Source organism: Falco punctatus (assembly GCF_963210335.1).
Source record: "Falco punctatus genome assembly, chromosome: Z".
NCBI classification, from domain to species: Eukaryota; Metazoa; Chordata; class Aves; order Falconiformes; family Falconidae; genus Falco; species Falco punctatus.
The window spans coordinates 72,061,674-72,080,527 of NC_137586.1; the positions used below are offsets into that span (position 1 = coordinate 72,061,674).

Sequence of the window (18,854 nt, forward strand, 5' to 3'; positions counted from 1 at the left end):
AAAGCACACCTATTTTTCTTTCTGCCACAAAGATAGATTTATTTTTTTAATGAAGAAGAGGATTTCATTACTATTTCCCTAGTTTAATAAGCTGTAACATTCATAGTAATCAGGTTTCTTTTGGTCAATTACAGGGGGAAATTATTTAGATCTAGTTTTAAAGATTGCTCAAGTAATTACAGCTGTGAATAGTTTACAAATGCAAATAAAAGAACATTTTGTTATGACAATCCTTTGCCTATTGTACATGCAAATGTCCATTTATGTATAAATTTCTTAGGGCTGTTCTCAATACATACAAGTCTGTCTTGTATGTATTGAGTATGTATTGTCTGAGTTCCTGAGCCTTCCTTTGTTAAAGTTTTCTGTAACTTTGAGCTAGTCTTGGAATACATTCTCTTAGCCACTGTAGAACACATATTATTTATGTCCCAACCCAAAATGCAGCAAAGTGAATAAAAGCTAATGAGAATAGCTGGTGTGGTGGTTTTTTTGTTTGTTGGTTTGGTTTGGGTTTTTTGTTTTTGTTTTTATTTTTTGGTAAGATGTGACTTGAATCATCCTACTGTGGTATGTGGTCAATATTGTGATGATCTTCACTCTTGAAATATCTAAACCAAGTATTTTACATTTTTTCCTCTCTTTAGCTCCAAGTTAAACCCCTAGTATTGGGAAACAGAATCCTTGGACCAACTGTCCACATCCCGTGAAGTCAAGCTGTATATGTCCAGCAAGTCAGTTGCATCCCACATGGCATTGTCCTGCTCCATACATGTATGCACTTATGAATTCTACAGCACAATGTGAGAAGTCTGAGATTTCCTGGAAACCTGCATGATCACAAGTGTCTTTCCTTGCCTGAAAATCCTTGCACAGAAATTACAGAATGCTAGCCTAATACCAGAAGGTGTTTGATTCTGGATATAATCTCAGCACAGTTGATGAGATGGGACCTCAGGTGCAACTTCTACAGAGGGAGTTGTTTCCAGACCTAGGTCTTCCTTTGTGTAGATAAATCACAAAAACCTCCACCCCCAGCCATGAAGATCTACCACCTTTTCTGGGCATCCATTCCAGTGCTTGCAATTATTTCACGTAATGTCTAATCTGATCTGCTCAGCCACCAGTTCACGGTGAGTGTCACTTATTAAGTCTTCTGCGAATAACAAGTAGAATCTGTCTTGCATATGTAGCTACCTTTGAAATAGCCATAGGGTGGTATTGGATTGTCCCTTAGCCAGTTCTTCACTACTCAACACCCAGCAATTGCTGTAGGAATTATACAATTACTAAAGTAATAAGAGCACCAAGTAGGAGAGAAACTGTTAGGAAATAGAAATACAAACATATATACAAAACACAAACTAGTGGACAAACTGAACTTTGCTGGATATGTGGGTCTGAAATGTAGTGTTTTGAGTTACATCTTTACATACTGAAGCAATGAAACATTAATCATATATGTAATCAAATATCTTTAAACTTCTCAGAATTATACCCTGAAAATTCTTCCTTAAGACAGAACTGCACTGAGACACCAACCCAGCACATAATTGACCTAAGACTGGGGCAGTGGAAAATTTTTTATTTACCTTCTGTGTGACTCCTGAGCTGCATCGTGGTGTTCTCCACTACCACTGAGGCACTGGGCCCAGTGATGCAGATCCATCTGATCTGGACAAAGAAAGAAAATTCTGTAAATGACTTTTACCTGTCAAACTAGTATGTTGTGAAAATTTGATCCCTAGGTCTAAACAATGACACTGAGCAAAAACTGGATCATTACAGGAGCAGATGGTAGTGTTTGTAGCTTTGGGATAGACTTTAGACACATATTCACCATCTGCCTGCACAGCATTTTCTCAGATTTTGCTAAATACTAAGTTTATTGCCACTAAAGCTTATGAGCATTATAAGGCAAGTTACTGAATCTCTCCCACATTCAATGAAACATTTTTTTTTAACAGTGTATTGTTAGTCAGATAAATAGCTTAGGAGGACTGAGATGAGTACATCCTCCTCACACCCCATAGCTACTCCCTTAAACAGATCCTCTCTCTTGGTTTAACTCATCCCTTTGCTTTTCCTATATAATCTTATAAAATATGCAAAATATATCCTTTATAGCCCTCAGAGGTTTCTTAATGATATTTTTTAATTTTATTTTTTGCAAAATGTGTGCAAGTTAATGGTGCTTTAAGTGCTCTCTGATATTTTGACACCTGTTGTTTCATTTTCTCTCTCATTTTAATAGATTTTTTTCTCAGCAATGTAATGATTGTTTCGGCTATAGATGAGTCAGTTGCCACAAAGTGTCTTTTCCAAGCTTCTTCAACTCAGAATCCTTTTGTTTGTAATCAGGGGAATGGGCTGGCAGCCATATTTTTGATAAAGCATCTGTGGTTTTTCCCATAACTGGTTAATATAAATTTCTAAGCATATCTCAGGAAAGATTAGTGTAGGTTAGCACTAAAAAATAGTGTTGTCACATCATATAACCACAACCTATTCAATGTGGCATAGTTCTGATTCTTATGCTAGATTCTGTTCTGTTTTCGATGCCTGTGCTTACTATTATTACAAACATTTGGTCTTCACTCATCATCTGACCTCTGAGTGTTATTTTATTTTTTTAAAAAAGATTTTATTTTTCCTTGCTTCTAAGAAGGGGGAGACAAGCATTTTTAGTTCCTGCTTAAATAAATGTATTCCTTAACCTGTGCTCAAGCACTGTAGTTTTATATCAGACCAACAGGTGAACCCTCAATTTCCCCAAAAGTGGTTTGTCAGTGGTTTAATTTCAGAAGTTCATTATAATTGGTTTCTGTCCTTTTTTATAATACCTTTGACTGTCTAATCAAGAAAAGGAAGTGATGCCATGTAGCTTAATGACCAAAGAGAGAGACAGGTTTTCATGTATGTCTCTGAGACGTTCAGCTGGTACGAGACTAGTCTGGTCAGCTGGAGATGGGCTTTGCTAGTCAAGTCTCATTCATGTGCATAGGTTACACTCAGTGGCAGGGCAGTTTTATGGTAACAGAAATTATCACTGTAAGTGATTTGAGTAATTTGTACTGCTAGGCTTGAGTCTGGACTCATTTACTAAAGATGGTATGATCATATTTCTGCACAGACTTGATGCTTCCTTCTGTACAAATGTAATTTAACAGCACATATTTATTGAAGTGGAAGGATGTCATAGCAGTGTATAGACAACAATTTCTTTAGTTGCTTTACTATCACTTTTTGGGATCATGCAATCCACAGGTGGTATTCTTGCAAGCCATTTTCTTCTCCATCAAGCTACTTACAAAGTGGTATCAGAAATGCTGCCTTCTCACCTGGTCCCTTGAAGGGTTTTCTCTCCCTAACTACAGACTAGATGTAAATAATAATAATAATAATAATAAAAAATTAGGCTGAACGAAAAGGGGGAGCTAAACAGGCTCTCTTGTGCTTCAAGCGTCCTTGTCACTGAGACCAAATCTGCAAGATTACCTGTTTATTTGAATGACTACAAAACTTTCTTGTGGTCTATTGGACCTAAGCTGACATTAGTGGTAGATGATAATGATAGAATACGAACCCAGTATCATAATCTAAAACATGGAGTGAATGAGACTAGTAGTCACAAAAAGAAGACAGGCAACTCACCTTATAAAAGTGGACATATCTTGTTTTCAGGTCAGGTGAAAAAAGCTAACAGTTATGAACTAAGAAATTATATTTAAGAGTGATTCTTTCAGGAGAGTCAGACTTATGCAAATACACATACAAAGAAGTTGGTAAAATTAAAAAAAAAAAAAAAAGTATAAGATAAAAAAAAATACTCCCTTGATAATGCTGCTGTAATGTTAATAGGTGGATGGATCATTCTACTTTAAGGTATTAGAACACAAATCCTGAACATCATGTAGCTATCTGGATATGTTAGTGCTATTAGTAAGATACTAAATTCTTAACTATTTATGGAAAAGATGAAGTGACAAGTCAGGGATGTTTTCCAGGTTTAAGTGTAACCATGCAAGTAAATACACACAGCAATATATATAAACAAGGAAGATACTTTACAAAGCATACTTTTTTCTTTTTAAAAATTGCTGGCATTGAGATTTCATGGAGTGAGACCTCCAAAATACAGTGCCTTACATCTGTAAATATATCACAGGAGTAAATACAAAAAATTACATTTTGCTACTAAGAGGCTGATCATATAGTAAACTTAGTATATCTATATTGATAAATATTGTGAGCTGTTATTTCAAGTCCTAATTACTGCACATTCTACTCAAACTAGCTGTACGTTTGTTAGTTGTTACATTTTTTCTTGATCAAGCTGTAAGATTTCTTTTGTTTTGCAATATTGATGTCAATAAGCAGATGTAACGAGATAAACACTTCAGTGTTAAATATTCTGTCCTCATTTAACATAATTATTACCGATTTATCATTTTTATTAACATATCCTATACAAATATATTATTTCTTTCTTCTAAATTATGTCTCTATCTAGTTGGTGCTCCATTTTGCTTAGCAATATACCAATGAATAATAAAGCACAGTAGCTATCCCAAAGAATTCAGGGCATATAGAAGGGAAACACACACAGAGGGAATGGGCATAGTATATAGTCTGAATACTTTAATGCCTGGAATGGAAAAAAGCTGTTTACCATGGAAATCTGGAATTACTACTTTCTATCTCAAATCTAAATAGGTTGGACAAATGAAAAATGAAAAGAACAAATCAGCTTTGTTTTAGAGAACTATCCAGGAATCTGACATCACCCACCACCCCGCAAAATCTTTCAGCTGATGTGGATTTCCAGTAAACACAGCAACACTGAATTGGAATGGCAGTGTGGTGAGTATGCAAAGGAAGCAGGGGTATGCAAAAAAGGAATACCGTCCATAAAGAAAAACATGTGACTTTCCCATGAATGCCAGAGGTGAGTAAGCAGAGGGCCTTCACTTTCCCTCATACGTGTTGTTCTTTATCATATACCACCATAAGGAAGATGTACATGAAAAAAAGGCTGAAACTTTTGGGAAGAGGATACCCCAGTCATTAACATCAAGGTCTTAGGGAAGATAATCTGGAATATCAGTGGCTGGTGATGCATCCCAGGCTTTCACACTTCGGTGGCTTTCCTTCCCTAAGGCAAAGACGATTTACACAGCCATTATATATGTTATTCATATGTCTTTCCACACATTGATTTATTCTAAGCTTTTGTACAGAAAGAGAGATGATTTAATCGTTTCTGTGTTTAACTGCAGGGGGCTGATTTAGTTGTGTACATCTTTCAAAAGCAGCAGAGCTGTGGAATTTTGGGGTAAACATTTTTATGGCTTTTATATTGTAAAATTGCCATGGATGGGAATTGCAAAGGAAATCAGTGTAAAACACTCCTCATCACAAAAATCTCCTTGCTAGTTATCTGTTGAAAAGAGTTAATTTGCTTAAAAATGCTGTGATTTGCACAAGAAGCAGAATAACTTCTGATATCTAAGTAACTTTTTTATTCTGAACACAGTCCTGTATGCGATTATGATGGACAACAACAGTGCTGGCCAGCAGGGCCAATGAATTAGCGATCAATGTCTGGGGAAGGTAAAAAGTGGAATTTAACACTCATTAAAAACACTGGTTACCCATATAGTATTCAAATTAAAGTTACTGTCTTACATTTTCACTAGTCACTGCTAATTTCCCTTTCAAGAAAATGCATCTACCAGTCTCCTGAACTTGCATCTTAGTGTTAACGAAGAAAGAGAGTGAGGCTTTCTTCCTCTGAGAGACCTGCATATTTGATTGAAAAGAGTCATTCTGTAACTTGGAAAGACATTAACTCTATGATTCCTGCCCTGCAAAGGCCTAGCTGGGTCATGCTGCCGTTATTTCTCGATTCATGTCAATAAAAAGGTGTTATTCTTGTGACCTAATTCTGTATTAAAAATTGCTGTAAGTAACAATCTATCCCTAAAATATTCTGTATTTAGACCATCAGTTTCTGTAAACAAACAGCAACCTGAAAATGTCTGCCCTGAGCTTTATTCAAATCAATAAACTAGAATTAAAAGGCTCATTTACCAACTGTTAATCCCCAAATCTATGCAGGTTCCATGAAAGAGGGATCATCTCATGCTTAGTTTGCTCATCTATTGTATATCAATAGGAAAATGTTTCATTATTTCTCAGGATACTATCTATACAGTAAGAAAAGACTGGGTGTATTAAGTTCTTTAGGAGCTTTATACATATATGATTTTATTATTAGAGTGAAATTGTGGTTTCCATGTGGTGACCTTCCATATGTCTACAGATTGAATTTCTTCTGTCACAAATTTATCTACTTCCTACGCTACAAAAAAGTGTTGGTCTCCTCCAAATGTTTAAATCAGCTTCTGTGAAGGTGGCCTTTCCTTCTGCAGACAGAACCATGCAAGTGCACATAACCATTGCAAAGGCTTGTGTCCCTTGCAAACAAGAGCTGTCTACAAGACATGAAATGCCCAAGGGTTTTGGACTTCAGTGATTTTGCTTTCCACATTTCTTACTTTGCCCAGCTCTGAAATGGAAAAAGGCTTCCTGTCCGTCATTGCATAACATTTTGAAACATGACCGTGAAGCCTTCAGTGGCCACATGTAAGACAGCAAAGAAATAGTTTATGAACAGAAAGGTTGTAAGGAAGTCACCGTGACATCTTGAATAGCTCAGTATCATATTAATGTAACTCCTAACAGCTGTGTAAAACTCTGAATAGCTGAGAGGGACATTGCTAATGTAATATTTCTAGGAACATTTTTTTGAATGCACGGAGTACCTTCTCTGAGTTATTCTGTCTTCTCCAATCACCAGTTCCCCTGACCCATTCAGCAGCGTGCCCAGAATTTGTCTAGTTTTCCTCTTGTAATTTATATACTTGTAGAAACCTTTCTTGTTGCCTTTCGCATCCTGTGCCAGATTTAACTCCAGGCTGGCCTTGGCCTTCATAACCTCATCTCTACAAGATCAGAGAGCAACTCTACACTTCTGGATCACCTGCCCCTGCTTCTGTCTCTTGTACTCTGCCTTTTTGTGCCAGTTAGGTCAGTAGCTCTTGCTCATCCATGCAGGACTTCTGCTGCATTTACTTGATTTCCTACTTGTCAGGGTCCTTCCTGAGCGCAGAGGAGGTGATCCTTGATTATCAGCTGATGCTGCTATACTTCTCTCCAGGATATCTCACAGGATTCTTTGAAGCAGATCTCTGAAAAGGTTGAAGTTGGCTCTCCTGAAATCCTGAAATCTGTGTTCCTGCTTTTGGCCATACTATCTCCCCTTAGGATCCTGACCTGCACCATCTCATGGTCACTGCAACCAAGGCTACCTCTGGCTTTCACTTCCCTCACCGGTTCTTTCTTCATTATCTTACAGGTCCAACAGGGCATATTTCCATTGTTGGCTTCTCAGTTACCTGTGCCAGAAAGTTGCCATCAATGTACTAAAGTCTCTCAGATTGCTTGAGCCCTGCTCTACTGTCCTTCCAGCAGCTATCAGGGTGGTTACAGTTCCCTGAGGACCACAGCTTGTGAACATGAATTTTCCTCCAGTTTGAAGAAAACCTCATCTATTTCTTCCTGTTTGGGTGGTCTAAGGAGGTATCCACTACAATGACACCAGTGCTGATCTGCCAGCTAATCTTGATCCATAAGCTCTTGACTGACTCCTGACTTATCCCAAGGCAGAGCTCCTTGCATTCCTGATGGTCTGTTACTGAAAGGATCACTCCCCTTCCTTGTGTTACCAGCCTCTCCTACCTAAAAAATCTGTTAACCTTCCATCACAGAACTCCAGGCACTACCTATCTTTGCAGACAGGTAGTGCCAAAAAAGTTTGATTTGAACTTCGCTTGAAAATACCATGCTACCTTGCAGGTTGGTATGTTTCGATGTTTCTGTTATGTTTGGATTGTGATCTTAAACAAAGATTCAGAACCGTACTTGAGAAAAATATCTTTGAGGCTAAAGCCCAGTTTGGTGTTCACAGTATTGAAATCTCTGAATGACTTTGGTGTGAAATGTCGAAGCCATATAATTTCATACATTTTTTTTAATTTTAATTCAAATCTTGTGAATATAAAGTTTTGAGAGAGTTTTTTATATACAATGAAAACTGCAGGGGGAGAAAAAAATGTTGTCTTTGGAGCTTTGGACCAAATCTGTCATGTTCTTAAATGCTGTTCATCCTACACAAAAATTACAGCAGCCTAAGGCACATAATTTAATCTCTCCTGATACATGTGTAACATACAGGATATGAACAATTGTTTAGATTTTATATGAATCATTACACAGAAGCTGTGGGTAAATATGTTTATTGTCTGAAACTTTCTGAAAGCTGTTCTGTGAGTAAATTTGGTAGGCTCAGCTAGCAAATATGGAAGTTAGAATGATTTTGAAAAATTGCTGCTTCAGAACAATAGGCAATTTCACTACCTCATTTAGCAAATACTCAGCAGATTCTGTCCATTAAGTAAAACAATAAGAAACTTGGCTTCTTTACCAAACAGTCTATAAAATAATTTATTTAGCAAATCAAATTAGAACATTTCATTTGCTCACTTTGCAAAATCAGCTACCGTGTATTGTTTAAAGATGTGTTTAAAATAATCTTGTAGAGATAATATAAATCTCAGAAAAGTTCCTAAAGGAGACATGGGGCCATATCTGCTAAATCACCATAAAATATTCATTTTTATAAAGTAATGTTTCTGATTCATTTCTTTCTTCTCTTCCATATAATAACCTTTGGGATGCACCGACTATCAATTTCCCCAGCGATTTTAATTTCTATGGTCTATCTGTGCACATTATTTCAGGCATTATATAAGTATTTGCATATCAGTATTACTGCTTTTTTGCTACTGAATGCAAAGATGCAGAAATGTGGCATTCATTTCCCTTTTTGCATGCTTTAATCAAATTCTTATCTCTGTTTGTATTCTTATTCAGCTGCAAGGCAGGGCGACATTTTACACAGTCCTAAGTGATAGCAGTGGCAAGGCAGATGTGTGGCTATATCAGTGACAAAGCAGAGGCTGGGGGACAGGGTAACACCATAAACACAGACATCTATAGGTGAAAATTAAAGGTTGCTCCCATAAGCTTGCACAGACCATGCAAAATGCAATGCAAAAATCAATTTAAAAATTGTTTTTACAAATACATTAGGAACAAAAGAAGAGCCAAGGGTAACCTCTATCATTTGCTGCATGCAGGGGTGGGAACACTGCCACAAAGGATGAGGAAAAGGCTGAGGTACTCAATGCTTTCTTTGCCTCAATAGTCAATAGTCAGACCAGCTTCCCTCTGGGCACTCAGACCCCTGAGCTGGATGACAGGGACAAGGTGGAGCAGAATGAAGCCCCCACAGCCCAGGAGGAAACAGTTAGTGACTGCTGCTTCACCATTTAGACATGCACAAGTCTATGGGGCCAGATAGGATCCTCCCAAGGGTACTGAGGCAGCTGGAAGAGGATCTCACCAAGCTGCTCTCCATCATTTATCAGCAGTCCTGGCTAACCGAGGAGGTCCCAGAAGGCTGGAGGTCAGCCAGTGTAATGTCCATCTATAAGAAGGGTGGGAAGGAGGATCTGGGGAACTACAGGCCTGTCAGCCTGACCTCGGTGCTGAGGAAGGTTACGGAGCAGATCATCCTGAGTGCCGTCATGTGGCATGTGCAGGACAGCTGGGGGATCAGACCCAACCAGCATGGGGTTATGAAAGGCAGGTCCTGCTTGACAAATCTTCTACAACAAGATGACCCGCCTAATGGATGAGGAAAAGACTGTGCATTTTGTTTATCTGGACTTTAAAAAAGCCTTTGACCATTTCTCACAGTATTCTCCTGGAGATGCTGGCTGCTCGTGGCTGCCTTGAGTGTGCTCTGCACTGGGTTAAAAGCTGGATGGGTGGCTGAGCCCAGTGGGTGATGGTGCATGGAGTTACATCCCGCTGGTGGCTGGTCACAGGTGGTGTTCCCCAGGGCTCAGTATTGGGAACAGTTCTGTTTAGTATCTGTATCAACCAGTCTGGAGAGAGGATCAAGTGCACCCTCAGTCAGTTTGCAGATGACACCAAGCTGGGGGGTGTGCTGACCTGCCTGAGGGCAGGAGGCTCTGCAGAGGGACCTGGGCAGGCTGGAGCGATGGGCCCAGGCCAGTGGTGTGAGGGTCAGCAGGGCTCAGTGCCGGGTCCTGCCCTTGGGTCACACCAGCCCCACGCAGCGCTACAGGCTGGGGCAGAGCGGCTGGAAAGGGCCTGGTGGGAAAGGGCCTGGGGGTGCTGGGTGACGGCCGGCTGGGCAGGAGCCAGCAGTGTGCCCAGGGGGCCCAGGCGGCCAGCAGCACCCTGGCTGGTGTCCCCAGCAGGGTGGCCAGCAGGACCAGGGCAGTGACCGTCCCCCTGCACTGGGCACTGCTGAGGCCGCCCCTCGAATCCTGTGTTTACTTTTGAGCCCCTCACTTCAAGAAGGATGCTGGAGCACATCAAGAGAAGGGCAACAAAGCTTGTGAGGCATCTGGAGCACAAGTCTTTTGAAGAGCAGCTGAGGGGACTGGAGTTGCTTAGTCTGGAGAAGAGGAGGCTCAGGGGGACCTTCTTGCTCTCCAGAACTACCTGAGAGGAGGCCATAGGCAGGTGGGGGTCAGTCTCTTCTCTCAGATAACCAGTGACAGGACAAGAGGAAATAGCTTCAACTTACACCAGGGGAAGTTTAGATTGGGTATTACGAAAAATTTCTTTACTGAAAGTGTGGTGAAGCATTGGAACATGCTGCCCAGGGAGGTGGTGTAATCACCATCCCTGGAGGCGTTTAAAAAATGCATAGATGTGGTGCTTATGGACATTGTATAGTGGTGAACATGGCAGTCCTGGGTTAGTGGTTGGATTTGATTATCTCAGTCATTTCCAACTTAAATGATTCCTTGATTCTATGATAAATCTGTGCTAGCAGGGCTGGTCTGGCAAGTACAGATGCCAAACATGTTTGCTCCCATCCATGTTCCCATGTTAGAACCAAAACGATGACTGGGAACTTTCATTGGCAAAGATGTGGTATTCACTGAAATGGGTAAGAGTAATCTGAGGCTTATTGGAGCAGTTCTGCATATAAGATACACAAAGTCATTTGTCAGAAGTGCTTTTTATGATGTGGCCCTCTTCTCCAGTAAGAACCCATCAAACTGAGATGATCCTCGTATCTCCAACAGGTTTGCAATGAGGCATCTTTACCTTTTTAGAGCCAAGCAATATGCCAGCTGCAGCCCAACAAAAAATTGACTCTAGCCTGGCTTCCAAAGAAAATTAGACTTTTTCAGAGGTGTTGAGGGAGTAAACCTCAGAAATACCAAGTTCCACCAAGTTTTGGGTTATGTGGAGCTAGCTAAAAATTAGAGACACAAACCTTGCTATGATGAAGCAAAGGCCATAAGGGGACTCAATGACCCACCGACCTACCAGGCAGTTCAATCACAGAGTGAGCAGAGACTGCCCCAGCCATGGGGATGTGGGCAGAAGCTGACTGCTCAAAAAACTGTGTGGTGGAAGGATATAAATAAGTAAGCAGGTCTATAAACTTTAAGAGGGAGAAGTGGTCTGTGGAGACATGGCACAGAATGCATGTGAGGCTTTTGTGGAGCAGACCACAAAGAGTGTGCACAAATCCCCTGAAGCAAAAGCTCTGTTGGTCCTCTTGTTCATGTAACAAATTTTGTGTTCAATATCTTTTTTATAACTTTCCTACCCAGGCATTTATTTGGAAGATGTGCATGATTAACCAAATTCTTCTTTCCTGAAAGAGGCTAAAATTGTTCTCATAGTAACAAATGGTTCAATTATTGCAAAAGAAGGAAAAAATCTTTTGCTGTAGATGAAAAATATACCAAAAATATTTTTTTGTCACATAGTATCTTCTCTAGATTGTATATTACCAAGTGTTTTGCCAAACACAAAGGAAAGTTCTTTGGAGCAATCCATGTAAAGCAAAATAATCTGAGGCTTAAATGTCAGGATTATAAATCTGTTCTACTTGAGTTTATAGTCTTCTGTTCCTAAAATTAATTGGTATTATTATATTGTAGTGATGCCAGAGGGCTAAGCCTTGGATGTCAACATTTCTAGTCTTACAATGGATCATTTCAGGCAAGGCATCCATGGAGAACCCTAAACTAAGCTAAAATCTTCTTGTACACAGTTCTTTCACCCCTGAATTTCCACTGAATTCAAGGGAGCTGTGTTTGATTTATGCTAATTATAGGCAAATTTGTAATTTTGCCATGTATCCAATGAAACCCTCTACTAAAGTGCTTTAGATGTTGTCTAACTCACAGACGGTTATTTGTGATTTTGCTGCCAGCTTTTTTTGCCAATAAACAGCATTTCATTCTAAGCTACAGTAGCAGATTGTCCGGGCATCTCACTGACTTCTCACTGTACAGCTTTGTAGAATGAAGATTAACAGTATTATGAAAAGTGTTTTCCTGAATAGGACTACCTGGAGCTTCCTGCACATGTAACCGGTGATGATTTGTCCCCACATGAGAGCAGAGTCTGTATGTAGCTGCCTTTACTTGAGTTACTAGGCATCATCTCTGTTCCCTTGGTCTCTGGTGGGAGTTCTTATGACAGTATTTCTTGTAGCAAGAACAATTTTCCTCATCAACATATAATCTTTCTGAATGCCTCTGGGAATTCCTCCCCCTTACATGTAAGAATTTTCAGCAGTCCTACGTATTTAGTTTTTCTACAAGTTTCCATTCTTTCAATTTTCCTCTCAAAACTCCATTTAGTCTGTCTTACACCAGCTGCAAAGCTCTTATTATCTTCCATAATTTCAGATTTATTTTCAACTTTCCCAGCTTAACTTTCTGTATCTTTTATATTATTATCTAGCCTTGTGCTTTTATTAAGGAAATGGTGTCTTGTTGCTCAAATACTGAGTGAGGCATTTGGACTCTCTTTCCAGTTCTGCCAGGAAGTTTCTCGGCAGTCTTTTGTGTCCAGATACTCTAGCATTAAGGTGAGGAAAGAGCGTTCACATTTCCAGACATTATATGAAGTACACTTCACTGACTGTGATGAAATTATTGGATGACAGTGAAGTGCCATTATCAGTCTTTGACTTGACTTTCAAAACACATAAGGCTTCTTAGGACCATTTAATTAAAAAAAAAGTTTAACATTAAGGTTGCTTGACCCATTACAAAACATTCTTTTTTGCTGATTTCATTTCACAATACTTCAGCGATCTTGATTGAGATATTCAGTTTGATGCCCTAGGCTAAATGGTCAAAACTCTCTCCCAAACCCAAAACTTACAAACAAGCAGTTCAACAGTTCTATAGCACAGAGCTAGGAAGACTACCATATTTTACCTAATATTGCTACTGCTATTACTACTACTTCTACTACTGCTACTACTACTGTTGCTACTGCTACTACTACTACTGCAAGATATAAGAGTTTCTTTTGCGGGGACACAACTTTCGATTTTTTATTTCCCAGGTTTCAAATGCTTGACTTTGCAGCCTTAATGTCTACTTTTAACATAGTTCTTTTTGTGTGCAAATAAAAATCGAGGCCCAAAATTAGCAAAATGCTGCCTCTGCTCTACAAATGCATTAAGATGAAAAAAACAGTAATTTCTTACCAGTAAATTGCTTCCAAGCTGTGGAATGGAGAACAATATAGAACAAATAAGACAGGGCACATAGTGGGCAATAGCACTGTGCATACACATTATTTTAACAGATGTTTCCTATTAATAACACTACTTAGCAGTTAATTTAATGTATTATGTCTTTCTTCCAACAAGCAGAAAGTGTCTTTGAGTCAGTGCTGCTTTAATATTTGATAACCACATTAGTTACGGGAAAATTGTATAAGAAAGAATATCTTGTATGTGACCAGAAGGATTCTAAAGTAGTATCTGTCAGCACTTAATAACGGTGCAGCAGAACAATTTCTTTACAATATATACTACTACTCCACCTAGGTATGAAAGTGTTTATAAGAAAAAAATATTTAGGGACATTGAATTACTGATTTGCCAAGGTTTTTCTGCGCTTTAGGCTAACACAAGAGACATACTTCTTAAGCTTTTTTATCTATTGTGCTGTTTTCTGGATCTTGGTAGTTGATCTATTTAGTTTCATGGATTTGTTAACACCTGAGGAAAATGAAAGTGATGTAAGCAATAAAGAACACTTGTTAAGTTTTGCTCAAACATGGCAAAAATAGAACAGAATTGTGTTATGGTTAGTTTTCCAAGGAAGCTGGTGACAGCATTGACTGATAGTATTTATATGTTCAGCTTTAGCTATTCTGGTTTTCAAATTAAAATGAAAAAAAATTAGCCACTTGGGGAAAAAGAAGATCATAACAAATGATAAGGTCTTGAGAAAATAGTTTAAAATAGCTACTTGATAGCAGTAGCTATATTAAGTATGCAAAATTGAATGTGTGTCTACAGAAAAATGAGAAGTTAAAACTAACAGCACCCAGAGGGGGCAGCATGAGGATAAGAAAATGAAGCCACATTGTCCCTGACCTTGCTGCAGCTGGCTACTGAGTATCACGCACAGTCATAGTCTTTCAACAATAGGATTGCACCACGTTTGACTGCATGTGCTTCTGGCCCAACTTCTAAATGCTATTGCAGTGAATAATAATAGCGTAGTCTCAACCATGGGTGTGAGTGTTGCTTGGAAAGAATTGTTAGGATCAGGAAGAGATGCTATGACTGAAACCCGTAAAAGGAATCACCTATGTCAGACACAGACATAAAATAAAACTCACTCACCTGAATTTATTTTTGCAGAAGAATGTATAAATGATGCATATTAATAATAACAAACATCTTCAATGGTAGCAAAGGAACATGACTGCCTTTTAAATCCACAGAAATAAATACCCATCTCCATATTTCTCGATTCCTTAATGGAGAGGAACTCTTCTTATTCTTCAGATTGACAAGACTTCCTTACTCTTTTCATTGTACTTTAAGAATATTGTTCTAAATGTCTTTCCAAGACCTCAGGTACTGATCAAGAAAGAAAAGACTGAAACATCAGTTCATAGTTCAGCCACCCAGACATGAAATCATAAAAAGGAATTTGGTTATTTGGGCTAATAAATAGGTTCCTCAACCTGACATGAATGGGTGCACAGCTGTAAGGTATCATAAAAAATGTGATCTAAATTTGTTAACATAGATGGATAACAATTACAGAAAAGTCTGTCATATGCTTATACCTGTTCCCATGAGCTAGTAACCATTTACTTCTAGATATTTAAGTCTTGCTCTAATCAATTGCACCACAGCTTTTCCCTCTACTCTTCTTCAGTTAATCCAGGTTAGTACAAGTCACAGTGATTGTCCACAGCATCTTATTTTCTGACCAGTTGAACCCAGAAAGAATTGAGAAACTCATAAGAAAAGCTTTTTTTTAATTTGATTTAATAATTTAAGATCAATTTTCTGCACTGCTTACATGGATGCTTAAGGTCTTTGCAAGCAAAAAGATGGAAGATAGGAGATTTTGAATAGTACTTTTCACAGTATCAGTGGGATTATTTACAGGTGGGAACTTGAAATAAGAGTAGGCAGAAAAGTAAATGACAACCACAGTAAAACAACATAAGCAAATTAAGTCTATCAGTAACTAAAAAAAAAACGATGAAGAATTTTTAATTCTGTCTGAAGTAAGGAATAGACTATCATTGTGTTGTTGGTGTTAGATCAACTTGCAACTCATTGTACAGTGAGTCAGATTTCCTATCAGTCACCACAGAACTGTAATTTATATAATTTCATCCCTCCTTTTTATTTCTTGCTAAAATTTTTTTACAATCTTTCTTAATTTTATTTCTTTTTGTATAGCCTTTACAACATAAATGAAACAATCCAGAAAATATGGTTATGTCCTTTTATTTATATGCCAATGAGAAGCAAAGTCAAAAGGTCTGAATTAAAACCTTAGAAAGGGTATTGGGATGAAGTGGGTAGCACCTTCAATACCTCTGTCCAATTCTTACTTCAAAAAATTATGTTATTGAATGCGATTAGCTAAAAAGTAAAAAAAAAAAAAAAAATACCTTTACATAGTTTTTGCACTCATTTAATTTATGACAGCGAAAGGATTTTGTAGTGGCTAGAAAGGAGTTCACCAACTGAGAGGAAAAGGATTATGACAGAATTTCCCTGCTTTGCATGGCAGGGTATTATAAGAAACTTCCTGTAGTAGCTACAACTAACCAGCCATAGGTTGCTAGTGCTTTTTCTCTGTTTGATCAGCATTTTTAGATATTTGATCTGGGTCTTCTCGAACTGGTAAATAACTGCAGAACTGTTTTGACTTCTACTAAGGTAAATCCAGTCCAGCCTTGCCATAAATAATAATAATGATGGCACAGTAAGAATCCTACCTGGCACCCTAAAAATTACTCACCGTCGCTTTCCAGGTTACATGGAGGAATCTGTGTGAGTTTTCAGTTCTGATCCCTGAAAGTTACTGAATTCATATGGTGTTACATTAAGCATTTCTGACTGCAGCTGCGAGATGGACATGAGTGGAACCACTTTGAAACACTTCCTTTGTGTCTACAGTTAGGAACAGATATTTCTGTTCTAGGTTGTAGTAAACTAAATCCTGTTTGAACATTATCTTGGTAGCTATGCATGTGTGTGTCCATAGAATTTATAGTTCAATTTGGAAATAGAATTGTAACTTAATTCCTTTGCATGTATATAGTAGTGTTTTAAAATAGACACAGCTCTGACGGAGTTGCATAGACTTTTTAGAACGGTGTTAAATTAAAACTAAATTTACGCACTCTGCTTCATCCTGCAGTGAAAATGAACAAAATGCTTGCAAACAATTAATTGGAATAGCTTGATCTCAATAGTTAACAAAAGCTATTTAAAAACAGTTCAAAAGCCCTCTTCCTGAGAAAGTGATTAAGCTGTTTATATTTTGTAAATAATAAGCATTCAATGTGACAAGACAGTTACTTGTCCATGAAACACAACCAGAAATTGTGGGCATAATGTGGAAACTGTTGGCTGAAACTGAATAGCCTGTGTTAAGCAGCAGGTTAGACATGAATAATGCTGTGACCTTTGTAATTTTGAAGTGGGTAAATCTAGCGGAAATTTTTGTAGAGGTCCACATGTGTAGCAGAGCATCAGTAAACTTGATGGTGAGGAAATGTACTATTCCTACAACTGTTGCTTTTATCTGCCATTACTATTAGATTTTTTCCCTACAATTTGATGCAGATATTTGGGCTTTCATCTGCTACACAGCACAGTAAATGTGTACTAATTAACGTATTAATGTATCAAAAACATACAGTCTATAGGAAAGAAAAAAGAGGACAGACTAAGAAGCAGGGTTAAGAAGATTCATGCTCAGGCACATACAGAAAGTTATCATGCACATAGAGATTAGTATTTATTGTATGCACTTAGTATCACTTCTCATTTCTTTTGAAATAATCTTGGAACTCATCATACTTATCTACCAAACAGATGGTAGATTGAAAGATAGGTGTAATTTATTGCGTTACTTTTAAAACTAGAAAAGATTGTCCTGAGAGGTTAATGAGCATAAGAATTTGTCAGAATTTTTTAAAAAAGCTTGGCCTTTTATATGGGTAACAAGACTACTTGGAGCTGATAAATACCTAAGAGAAATAAATTACTTTGGAAGGGATTCAAACAATCTAACTTTGGGGCTGTAAATTTAGGAGTCAGAAGGGTTCATAAGTATTGGATGGAATCTCAAACTGCTTCTGGACTGCGGCACTGCTATTGTGGATCTCGTGGCCTTTCCTCCTCCAAGCCCTGTAGGAAAAGCTAATTAATCTACAAGCATCTAAAGTGATCATGGTGTCCCTGTTTTACAAGGAAAACTGGTACCTGTGGATTAACCTCATTAAGCAGCTATCAGTCATGACCAGTGGTGTCAGGCTGTCCTCCTCTTCTTCTTGGCTCCTAGGCATGGAGAAAAGGCAAAGGCATTTGCTAGAAGAGCTGCTGCTTCATTTGAAGGCCTGTATGAGACACCTTGGTAATTACCTTACTTATTGGCTGTAAAATCTGCACATCAGGGTTGGATTTTTGCATATGGGAAACTGAGAGATGGTGAGGAGGAAAAGCTGAATCTTTCATGCCAGCCTTTGTTGTAGGTATTCAAATTTTTGACCATCAGCATGGAGTATCCTTTCAGTAATCTTGCAGTAATGTTTATGAAGAGATGAGTCACAAAATCAAATCAAATCTGTTTTCTTCTGCCTCACTTTCTTCTTTCTTCTTCACTGTTCAGTTCTTGCTCAGGAGTGTGTATTGGAGTAGCTTTCAGCTTTTTCTTAAAAATGGCAGAAGTTTAGTTTTATTTATACTCCCCCTTCATTCTGAATTGACAAGAGTTTCATAACTAGTGATTACCTGTCCTCTAGTTTTCTGGCATGGAACAGAGATCAGCAGTCTTTACATGTGACTTCCTGTTTTAAGCTTTACTACATTAAGACCAATGTTTAGGTTTCAATATTCTGTCACTTTTTACAGCTTTAAATTTTGCTAATTTGGATACAATTTTTTTTATAAAATGATAACAAAATTATGCAAAATTATTTCATAGACAGACTGGTTTTTTGAACATCAGAGATGGTCTTTTTTAATACTGTCCTCTGCCCCTATGTTTGGAACACTATATTACTTTACTTCAGATCACTTGGAATACACATCTTAAGTGGACTCTGTTTCTGAATCCTTTCTGCTGAAGGCCCAGATTTAAAATTTGCCCTGA

General features: G+C 38.2%; 1 long non-coding RNA gene across 1 annotated transcript in view; it reads left to right on the forward strand.

The window, feature by feature from the left end:
* LOC308056846 overlaps positions 1-18,854 on the forward strand; it is a 230,431-nt gene that overhangs the window by 26,187 nt on the left and 185,390 nt on the right. Inside the window, exon 1 of the long non-coding RNA XR_013924996.1 lies at positions 1-9,775. This exon is cut by the window's left edge and continues 26,187 nt beyond it. This is a non-coding gene — a long non-coding RNA (uncharacterized lncRNA). The remainder of the gene's footprint in view (positions 9,776-18,854) is intronic.